Source organism: Stylophora pistillata, chromosome 11 (genome assembly GCF_964205215.1).
Source record: "Stylophora pistillata chromosome 11, jaStyPist1.2, whole genome shotgun sequence".
Classification (NCBI taxonomy): Eukaryota; Metazoa; Cnidaria; class Anthozoa; order Scleractinia; family Pocilloporidae; genus Stylophora; species Stylophora pistillata.
In genome coordinates this window covers 16,934,368-16,946,680 of record NC_142529.1, presented here as the reverse complement: position 1 = coordinate 16,946,680, position 12,313 = coordinate 16,934,368, and the positions used below count along the sequence as shown (strand labels likewise).

Sequence of the window (12,313 nt, the reverse complement as noted above, 5' to 3'; positions counted from 1 at the left end):
GGCGGTCCAGTCTACATGAAATCCCCTCTCACCTCTGTTTTCTTTCAGAGGCTTGCCTCTACCTACATTCCTGCTTGATGATGCTGTCCTGAGGGCTTCTATAGAGGGAAAATGGCTCGAAAAACACTTATAAACTCGAGAAAACGAATCGATTTGAACGCATCCAAACACGAGCGGATGATCTAAGTCACGTGACCCAAAGTCTGAACCCACGGTGTCTCAAAACCGCAAATATTGTAGGGGATACTTCATCTCAAGACAAACAAATCGAGCTAAAGTTTTGTATGGCCAAATTATAAGGATTTTTGCCGGCTGGAAAAGAGTTAAACAAAGCAGAATTATACGAGAAAACCTAACAGAGAATCAATGTGAGTGAAAAAATGCGAAAAATAATAAGGGAAATGTGCGTGCAAAACACAAAACACTTTAATTGGGAACGTAAATGGGAATACCGTACTAACAATACCGGTAGGTAAAATGTCCTTTACCGAAGAAGTTGAAGACAGAAGCAATCTGATACTAGTGTAGCTGGCAAAATGTAAATGGCGAAGGCTACTTCGAAGGAAATTTCTGCTCTTGAGTGACCAAAAGGATCCGGGGAAGTTGTTTGGGACATCTTCGCTCGTAATTTAAGCAGCAACATACAGGAAAAAACGTTGTATGTGGTTAATCTGATAGAAGATTTAATAAAAGTTAGCATCCAATGGTTTGAGGATGATAAAGTTGAAACCACCCCTCCAAACGTCTTTTTTACATAAAAGAAACACTTGAAATCTCTCGTAGAGCTTTTGATCATTTTCTACTCGTTTTTCAAATCTCTGTGATTTTAGCGCCGGATAACTAAAACCAAGCAAGGGCTTCCAACACACAGCCAGCGGCCTTACTACTGTCAGATCGAAGGAAAATGAACAAAACCCAACGGGAATGAACTAAGACAAATTTCAGCAGAGTTAGCAACCCATCGCCCCAGTAACATAGTTTATCCGTATTTAAGCATATGTAGGACACTTATCTAAAATCAAATTTTTAAGAGTCTGCTCATCTTCTACAAAATACTCACGAGATATATTTTTATCTCAAATTGGAAGCTGGTCAAGATCTTTTCAACTTGCATTGTCTCTATGTCCACCGAAATCATGAAGCAATTGCAGCAAAAGAGAAGGATTTCTAATGCTTTGTGTAAGAGTCCTGTATATGCGATTATTAAAATCGGGAACACAAAGACGCGAGAGTGCGGTCAAGAGAGCCATTCTGCTTGATTCTGCTTTAGATATTGAATCCTTTCTTTCATAAGTCGTTCATCATTTCCTAGTCTGAACGATGAGTTCAGAAATTGCAAGAAAAGAAAATAGATAAGAAACGTCCGATTAAGGCGTTAGATGGAGGACAGGGTCACAAATATTTCGTTTATTCTAGAAGAGTTATCCAGCCATGCCAAAAGAGAAACGCGCAAGGCTAATCAAAGAACAACTTTCTAGCTCTCCCTTTTTTCAGTTTTTCATCGTTAAATATTATTTTGTGGAAGTTTTCCAAAATGCTACAAAGCACCAGTCTAATCAAACTGCAATAGTGAAATGGTCCCTTTGATACAACTTTATCAAATTAATACTACCTCTTTCTTTTGAGCTTTTCATGAGCAAAGTTCGCTTGCCTCAACTCGGGGCATTGATTTCCGCCATTTTACGGCTACAGACGCTCTATTCAGTTTTCGTGAAATTTCAATAATGGCTTGGAAATAGGTGGTTTTCGTCTTAAAGAGCTGTTTTCAAGAAACTTGATCGTTAGCAATGACGATACGATGAGCCATTTATCTGCCTTTTCGATAATGACAGATCTTGATTGGTTTCTAGTGTTTGGTTGTTGATAAGGATTTCTTTGGTTTTAAGTCGGCGACCGTGATAAATTGAGGAATTAATCACTAAAATGTTATCGTTTATTGCATCGATTAACCCGTTGAAAATTAAAACAGTTTAAAAAGAATAGATCGCACTTTTTATCAGTTTCCGGTATAATAACTATCTGAGATGTTAGGAAAAATCACGGGAAGTTTGAACATCAATCGTAATTAGGGAATTCAAGTTTAATGGTAAATATCACGAAGACAAATTTGGCCGTAAAGGCCATCGATGTTTTAAAAATATATATAATTTACTTCATCCAAGCAATGAAATTTATAAAATGCTTGTGATTTGTAAATATAGGAGATTATTCCTTGAAAAATACACATAGAAAGATTGTGACGTCTATGGACATCTGTTGTGGCTTCGAACAATTGAAACCGGTGCACTTTGTGCAAAAAATTCGCACGACTCGCGATCAAAACACGGAAAAAAGTTCGCTTTTGCTCAATGTTTGAAATGTTTAAAGATCATAACATAAAATTAATTTAAAAAAAAAAAAAAACTCAAGGATACTAACTGCTGTGAGCTGTGTTATCTGAGCCTCCTTATGAGTTAAGCGTGCCCGGAGTTCAGACCACAGAATTACCGCCACACTACAAAGAAGAGGGTTTTTCTTTTATGACATTTTCAACGCATCAAACAAATCTCGTTACTACTGGGTGTTTTCACAACCTGAAAATATATGATGAAACTGAAAAACAAACTGTGAGCGCTCGGCTGAGAATCACATTTCCTATATTTGCAAATCAGACGCATTTTACAATTTTCATTGCTTGGATGAAGTAAACTGTAAATTTCTTTATTTAATCGATCGCTTTTCCGGCCAAATTTTTCCCAATGATATGTATCATTAATTAGAAGATTTTAATTCCTATGACTAATAGAGAATCTAATCAAGCACTTTTAAAAGATGTACCGACGTCATAACCCACGTGGGATATTGGGAGCACACGAGAACTGTTGTTTCGTCAGGGATCTGGGGACGATTGAGATACAAACTTTTCAAGTGTTTTTCCAACCCATCCCAGATAAGTTATTATGCCGGAAAACTGAAAGAAAGTTCGGTCTATCTTTTCCAACTATTTCAATTTTCTAGGGGTTCACCAATGCAATAAGCAATAGGTTTTTGACCTGTCAGAGTGTTCGCATTTTTTTTAAAGCCAGTTATAAATACTTACAATCTACTAATTGCATCAGTTTCAATAGACCCTTTTAGCTTCATGCGTCATCAACTGATCACGTGACTCGAAATGGGTAAACAAGCACGCTTTCATGAGATGTAAAGTATTTCGTGCGACTCCGTTTTCGATTATGGTGCATTACTGCTGTTTGTGTAATTGCTACAATAACTCCACTAACGAAGGATTATCTTTTCATGGTTTTCCCAGTGATAAACAATTCGTCAAGGTAAGCGAAATTGTATAGCTTTTAAAAACATAGACGATCCAATGTCAGTTTCGTGACATCTTTGATGAGCTTTATCAGCTGCTAAAGCTTGTTACTGTTTTGTATCAACGTTTGGATTTCAAGAATTAAAAGAGATCCTAAAAAAGATTTCAAGGTTTCGGGATATATCAAAGTTTGTTCGGAGCATTTCCGACGAGAATATTTTGTGTGCTTTGACACAAAATCGAGAAGACTGAAAGTTTGAGCTTGTCCATCATTGTTCAGTTATATCTATATAACAGCTTTATTGTAATCGTAATCGTAATTCACATTATATTACATTACATTACATTACAATTGGGTTATAGAGGGAGGAACTTAATCCCCATATTAACTATACCCCATATTATAATTATAGTAAATTACATATATCTATGCAAATACTTTAACAATACATACATGCGTAAGAATTTTAAAAATATGCTATGAATATACAAATCATTTAAAATAGACTTTTTTCAAATCTTTTTTAAAGCTATTTACAGATTCATGATCTACTAGAGATGATGGTAGCTTATTCCAACAATCAATATATCTGTTCCAGAAAGAATATTTAAATACATCCGAGCGAAAAAAAGGCTTGTTAAGTTTATAAGAGTGGGAGTTTCTAGATTTTCTATTTCTGAAAGACATAGTATCATTAATGTTTCCAGCAGAATATCCCTTTATAAACTTGAAAAGCTGAACTAAGCCCAGGAATTCTCTACGATGAGCAAGTGCTGGAAGATTGAGGGATTTTAGACGATCTTCGTTGGAAGTGTCTTTGCCAGCGATCCATCTTGTAATATTTCTCTGAAACCGTTCAAGTTTATCGATCAAGTATATTTGGTGGGGGTTCCTCACTTGACAAGCATACTCAAGTATTGGTCTAATCATAACTCTGTAGCCCTTGAGTAAAGCCTCAGGGTGTGACCCAAGGGTTCGTTTGAGTAAACCCAGCAATCTGTTTGATCGTGCCACAAGAGAGAGAATGTGAGGTTTCCATGTTAAATCGTCAGAGAGAATTACTCCAAGATGCTTATGGGTGGATACTTTATCAATAGATTTAATATCAATGGAGTAGTTGCATTGTGCACGATTCCTGCTCTGGTGAACTTCATAGCCTCACCTTTATCAGCATTAATCCTCAAAAGCCATGAGCCACACCAAATACTGACTTGGTCAAGACTCTCCTGCGCAGTTTCTGACGTCGAAGAGGGAGGGCAATGATTGTAAATTAGAGCATCATCTGCAAAGAAGACTGAAGGACTAGACAGATGGTCGGGAATGTCATTCACATACAAAATGAATAACAAGGGGCCCAAGATGCTCCCCTGTGGTACTCCAGACCTAACAGGTGCCCAGTCAGATTGACAACCCTCCACCACAACACGTTGGACGCGTCAAAGGAGGAAGTCAGATAGCCGTGAGTGGACTGGTCCGATAATGCCAAAGCGCTCCAGCGTAAATAGAAGGCGATCATGAGGGACAGAATCAGATTCCTTTTCAAAGTCTAAGAATTTCATATCAGTAGAGTGGTGTTCATCAGTTGGTCGAAAACAAATCCCGAACGATCGCTTGCTGAGAAGAAAAAACAGGTTGAAGAGCTTAATGCTATCATAGAATCGGAGCTAACTGACACTGCTTCAGAGGGTGAGGGGAAATTCGATTTAACAGATAAAGAAGATTTTGTTTCGAGAGCCACTCAAGTTAATGTTGAGATTCCGTGCGATCACAGATTTTCACTGAGAGTTCTGTTGGATCTAGCCGATACACAAGCACGAGAAGAGAATTATTACAATCATCTAACTGGATTTAATAGCTGAAATTTCAAGGGGTTTTAAAATTTGTACTTCCAGGGAGAGAGAAATAATATAGAATACTGAAAAACGTAAGCTAGCAAAACCAAAGTATTGATACTTCCTTGTTATTTGATTCAGATGAAGAATCTGCACAAAGAGATGGCAGTGATTCAAAGTCAGACTCTGGCATTGAAAGAAATCACATTCTAGCGATAGAAGACGAGTTTCTTTTATTACTTATGAAACCTCGCTTGGGGCTTGCGAATTTAGACTTAGCCACAAGACTTAGAGTTTCAGAAGCAACAGCTTCTAATGTATTTATCACGTGGCTCGACTTGTTGTACATCCGCCTTGGTGCTCTCAAAGTGTGGCCCCACAGGAGGGTTATATTGGATAACATGCCCAAAAATATTCAAAGAGGAACATCGCAATAACATCATAATCATAGACTGCACCGAGTTGAAAATTCAGTGCCCATCTTCACTTGTAGTGCAGTCCCAAAGTTACTCAAATTATAAATCTACAAACACTTTCAAATCCCTTTTAGGTGTTGATCCAAAGGAAGGTTTTATGTTTGTGTCACAGTTATACACAGGATCAACTTTGGATAAGCAAATTGTCACAAGAAGTGGATTTCTTGACTTACTGTCAAGCAAAAGAGAAGTGTCAGAAGTTGATGATGGTTATAGTATCATGGCAGACAAAGGCATTGATATTGAAAAAGACTTAAAGAAAATAGGACTTCAATTGAATATTCCTCCCTTTTTAAAAGAAAAACCTCAGTTAAATGAGAATGAGGTCATTCATGCTTAGAATACAACCTATTGCAAAACACAGGATTCATGTAGAAAGAGCTATAGGAAAAGTCAGAAATTTTCTCATTTTTAACACAATACCAGTTAGTTCATTGGGTACTATAAATCAACTCTGGACAGTTTGTTGCCTGCTTTCAAACTTCGTGAATCCTGTTTTAACTGATGAAGAGGATGATTAACATGTGCCGCTGGAAGAAACTAAACTGAACTTTTTCAAGACCTACTAAAAGCTTTTACAGTAGGGATGTTAATGCAGTGAATGCTTGTCCTTATTAAATATATATAATACTTTGTACCGTACAAAGAAGAAATACTTAACCGAGCTAGATACAAAGGTCATTAAGTATAAAACATTTCTTTAGAGTGAAGCATTTCAACACTTATGAATTTGCATTAGTAAGCAAATATGAGTAAGCTGTAAGGGTCATTACTTTTGTGCACAGTGCACTTTGTTAAGTTTCTCCGATTGTTAAATTTTTCGGATCATTTAGGATCTTCAGTTAATAACTGCGTGAGGAGCTTCGCTTTTCCTTTGGCCCCGAAAACAGAGGGGCTTTACGATTCACGATCGTCCTCTCTGACGAAAAAATTTATGTGTGTAATTTTCTGTAGAGAATTTATAGCCTTTCTCGCCAACCTCATTTTTTCACAGCCTGTCAAGTGTTTTGCAATTGTAATTGAAGATACTTTATGGACATTTTCCGAGGATTTTAAACAGTGCGACTCTAGCTCAACAACAGAATCCGCCATCTTGAATGTTTTGTTCACCCATTTCAGACCACGTGATCAGGAAGCTATAAGGGTCTATCGTTCGAGGCCAGAACAGATGTCTGATGACGTCACAATCTTTCTGAATGTATTTTTCAAGGATTAATCTCCTATATTTAAAAATCACAAGTGTTTTATAATTTCCATTGCTTTGATGAAGTAGACTATTCTCCTCTTAAAAAATCGATTGGTTTTCCGGCCAAATTTGTCTTTGTGATATTTCTCATCAAATTTGAATTCCTTAATTACTATTGATATACAAACTTGTCGAGTGCCTATCGAGTGTTTTGCCAATATCTCAGATAAGTTTTTATATCGGAAAAACTGACTCCGTATGGTAAATGCTGGATGGCATTTTCATTCTGGAAATAGAAAAAAAAGTCATCACGTCGCCATGTGGGAGCTTTTCTTAAAGGCCTTTTAGTTATTTGTTTATCGCGCGGCCTCACCTAAGGTCATTTTACGGTCAGATGTTCGTTTCCCCGTATCGCTCTCTATTCATTTTGCACCAACTATGCCATAATGTGAGAACAATGCTTAAACTCTCTCTCGAGATTCCCATGTTACTCCCTATAGTTAATTATACAGCAAACATTTGATGAAAGAAGGCGATTTTATAACTCTACAATGGCATTAATTAAATGTCAACATACATGGTTAAAGTGGCTTGGTGGTAACGCCGATTTTGTCAGAATTGTTTCCTTTGACTTTAGTAAGGCCTTCGACTCTGTATCACACAATATCCTCTGTAGTAAATTGAAGCAAGTTAACATTAATCCATATATTATTAATTGGCTTATTACTTTTTTAAATCATAGAAAGCAGAGATTCTTTGTCGATGGTCACATTACTGAATATGTATGATGCACGATCCTTCTCAGTAGATAGCGCTATTTATACAATAGCGAAAATCAGACCTGAAAAAAAACAATTCAGGCCTGTACGGGATTCGAACCACTGACCTCTGCGATACTAGTGTCAGGCGGGTCTGATTTTCGCTATTGCATAAATAGCGCTATCTACTGCGAAGGATTGTGCATCATACGTATTTAATATCGCAGTTCAAAATATATGAACTTCATATATTCATTGTATCTGTTTTATCATCACGGGTTTATTACGAATCAACTTAACGGCCTGCTCCCAGTTGGCTTGTTAGCTCAACTGGTAGAGCGCTGCACTAGTATCGCAGATGTCAGTGGTTTGAATCCCGTACAGGCCTGAATTTTTTTTTTCAGGTCTGATTTTCGCTATTGCATAAATAGCGCTATCTACTGCGAAGGATCGTGCATCATACGTATTTAATACCGCAGTTCAAAATATATGAACTTCATATATTCATTGTATTACTGAATGTGTTTCTATAAATAGGGGTGTTCCTCAAGGTACAGTCCTGGGGCCGGTCTTATTTTATATTTTTATTAACAATATTAGAGCTGTTAATACTGATAAGAATCTTCTAGTTAAATTTGCAAATGACATAACTGTTAGTTTACCGATTGAGGCAAATGTAGGCTTAGATGAATCCGAAACGGAAGTCCTATCCTTTATTGAATGGTCCGAGAAGAACTGCATGAAAGTCAACTTGACGAAAACATGAGAACTTCTTTTACAAGGAAAGACTACCAGGACGCCTCCTGAACCACTCGAGATTATAGGGAGGAAAGAAAAACTGAAACTCTTGGGTGCTACCTTTGAGCAAGTGCCAGTTAATTGCGACACTCATATTGATTATTTACTTAGTAAGGCTAGCAGTAGGTTGTACATTTTAAGAATATGTAAATATTATGGCTACTCTATTGAGAATTTGGACTTACTTTTTTAAAGTTTAATCCTTTCAGTTTTTACATATGCTATTGAGGTCTGGGGGGGGGGTGTAAATGTTATAGCAAATATTTAAGTAAGATTGATCGATAAGCTCTTTGCCAGGTGCTACAAGCTGGGTTACTGCTTAGAGAAGCACAGTATCTTGGATATCTGTCGTAATAGAGATATGAAATTATGGCGAAAGATCTCTTTCACCAAAACTGCGTTGAGCGATCTCTTACCTCCCCAGAGATCACGGCAGTTGAGAACTAGGTCACATAATTATATTTTACCTAAGGTTCAGGCAAGTCGTTTTAAATCAGTTTTTTATTAATAGATGTCTTTCATTAGTAACTAATATATATATATATATATATATATTTTTACTTATTCTATTGTCATGTTAATTGATGCACGTCTGTTTGCACAATAATTCTTTAAAAATACCTTTATTATTATTATTATCATTCGTATATCGCAGAGAATTCAACTGAATGCTACATTCTAATCAAGCAACACAGGGCGAAAACCGTAACCTGTGAGCCATGGAGTAAAAAATAAATGTACATTAACTAATCCTAAAAAGCTTTCACGTTGTGTATCCGGTCCTCCTTCTAACAGGAACTCAAACTGCCACCTTGAAAGTCCGGTAAATATTCCACGTGCCTGAGAGCACTACCCTCTGCATCTCTTGCAGTACGTCTGTGCTTCTGCCTCCCACCAGCTCGCGCATCATGACATCCAGCTCCCGTGACCACCCCCCGAGGGCATCCATTATGATGTTATATTGCTTCACCTCGTAGCCTGGGAATTGCTGCCTTTGTTCTCAGCGAAGAGCTCCGTACTTAAGTGTCTTCTCTTCATCATTTCTTGTCCAATTGTTAACCCACGGACAGCTCATTTCCAGCGTCACAACTCTCTTGCACATATGATTTACAATGCGTACATCCACCCTATTGCATCTGACTTCTTGTTGATCAGCGTATATAGGGACATCCCAATAAGCTTTAATATTCTCTGACTCATACACAGGCTTGGGCTTGTCGGGTGAGTACCAGGATGGTATCTCGTCTATAACTCCCTCATCATACAACAGTTCGTAAAACAGTACCTTCAGTGCTGCGTCGTTATTATTATTATTATTATTATTATTATTATTATTATTATTATTATTAGAACTTTCAGATGTGTGAAATTTGTAAATCTCTCCATGAGCTCCCTTGGCGATTTCTCACATGAATGCTCTATGTTCTTAGACATGATGAATGACACACACCCTATGTAGGACGAAAAGAGACTGGGAGCGTTTAACTTGAAAACGAGGCTAGTTGGGCCAAGTAAATAAAAATGGCTGCCTGACGTGAAGAGCGCCAGTTTTTGAAAATGCTGCAAAACTGTTGTGTACCAAACTGTACCAAAAAGAAGTACAGAACCGAAAGAGGGGAGAAAATTTCTTACTTTAAATTTCCGGAGGACACTATCCTCAAAAAGCGTTGGCTCCATGCCATTCGTCGAGAGGAAGGAAAAGAGTTTAGAGTCAGCGAAAACACGAAGATCTGTTCTCGTCATTTTAAGCCCGAGCGCTTGTTTAAAGCTGTTGGAGGTCAGCGTGTTTATATAAAGGAAGGGGTAATTCCATCTCAATTTTCGTGGTCCAAAGTAGGTTCTCCGAAAAAGAGAGCACCTCCTAAATGTCGCAATCTTTCTTCTATAACAGGATGTTTAAACAAAGAGTTGCAACAATCTCAAAGTCAAACAACTGCAAATGCAGCTAAAGCAACTTTTGAAACCTGTACTTCATCAGCAGCTATTAGTTATCATGATGTGAAAAGTAGCTTAAATTCGTGTGGAGATCAAACAGGACCTGTGCCTTTTTTGTAACATTCAGGACCCTCTCATTTCCACTTAACACTGAGTTAGACAGAGCTCTGAGGTACAATACAGAATTTTAGTCAACTTAATAAATGTAAAGGTGATGATATCACTCAGGTTAACTATTTTCTAAACCAATAATAGCCAGCACAGGATTGCAAAAACCAACAGTTCCTGCTACACATGTACACGAGGCATATTTAACAGCTCCAGTTACTAAACAAAGTGCAACTTGTAATTTATGGGGTGGCTCATTTTTTTTTTAAACTATGGTAACACAAGCATTTAAAATAGAAATAATGGTCGTCACTTGCGCAAGTTAAGTCCTTCAGATATTCATCAACAAGAAATGTTTTTGCCTTTTTCATGCTTGTTGGACCCGCTTGGTTCTGTTTATTTTTGTCCAAGTTTTTTCCAGATTTAGAAATGTGTAAATCCATCTCTGCCCTTGTGAATAATGGCATTCGTTGCAAATTTGTAGACCATCCAGCTGATGGAAATTTAACAGTATTTTCCTCAGGCATCGCATCACTTTGAGCGAGTTGTTCTTGTCTCTCCTTCCGACGCGTGTATATCAGATTTTTTATCGGGATCCACCACATCTTTATCACGACCAGACTCAACATATTCAAGAACTCTTTGAAATGAAAAGTAGAAAAACTATTAATCATTTCATCAACATTTCATTTAAAAAAGTAATTCCTAAAGTCCTTTTACCTTCATTTACGATATTAAAATCTGTTTAATTCTAAGAAGTATTACGCACGAGTGACAAATACTGTACTTGCCTTTTCGCCGATTGTGCCTTTGCTTTTAACCCCTTTGCTGGATCGCCACGACATTTTAACCAAAAACGAAGTTCATCTGATTTAAGAGCAGTCGGATTTCTTCCTTGAAGCGATGCTCCTGGGATGTCTTCCTCCGTAAGAACCTGAGAAAGACGGCTACTTGCAGAGGCATGACCGGCCATATTTCTAACGCAAGCAAACAAGGCCCAACTAGCCTCGTTTTCACGTTCATCGCTCCCAGTCTCTTCTTATTATGCATAGGGTGTATAGGCATTGACAAAAAGCAGCAACTTTACATAATCAAGAAAATGATAAACATAGCTATTAGAGCAACATATTGCGTCTTTTGTTGTAGAAATAGGAATTGGGACAACCCAGATTGGATGCAATTTTTATTTTTCTGTGTGTGTTGAATAAGCCAATCTCAAGCAGCATTTGTAAATTACCTATACGTAGTGAGATTTACAATTGTACATTTAAATACACAAATAAAGTTTCAATTATTTTCTCTGATTCTTCTTGATTCTTCTGTCGCGTTCACCATTAGCGCCGGATCCAATCCAGGTTCTGAGGCTCTAATGGGTAGTCATGGTCTTCATTCGATCGATAGAACTTTTCGGAGGATGTCGCTTGATCCTAGGAAGGTGATCTTTTAAAGTTTTGTGATGTTAATTTTTCCTGGTATCTTGTCAATGTGTTTTTCAATGCCTTTCTTGACTACTCCAACTGCCCCGATGACAACAGGCACTGTTATTGTTTTCAATCCCCCCATTTTCGTAATCTCAATTTCCAGATCTATATATTTGGACAGTTTCTCTGCTACTTTCACTAGATCTATTTCTGTCGGAGGGGATTGTCATATCTATCAGCATGCGTGTCTTTTCTTGCTAATCTTTAATAATGATGTCAGGTTTGTTAGCTTTGATCGTTTTATCGGTGTGTACTTGCATATCCCAGAGAGTGGTAGCTTTTTCATTTTCTGTAACAGTTTCTGGTTGGTGCTCGTACCACTTATCATTTGCTTTGATGTTGTAATGCTTTATGATCTTCCAGTGCATGTAAGTTGCGGCGTTGTTATGCCTTTTGATGTATTCGGTTTTGGCTAACTCCGGGCCTCCAGATATAATGTGGTCGGC

At 37.6% G+C, this 12,313-nt stretch overlaps 2 pseudogenes; one reads left to right on the top strand and one right to left on the bottom strand.

Annotated features, from left to right (window-relative positions):
- Positions 1 to 4,631: 4,631 nt before the first annotated feature.
- LOC111339058 (uncharacterized) lies at positions 4,632 to 6,122 on the top strand (annotated as a pseudogene).
- Positions 6,123 to 11,772: 5,650 nt separating this feature from the next.
- On the bottom strand, positions 11,773 to 12,283 carry LOC111339055 (uncharacterized; annotated as a pseudogene).
- Positions 12,284 to 12,313: the final 30 nt, after the last annotated feature.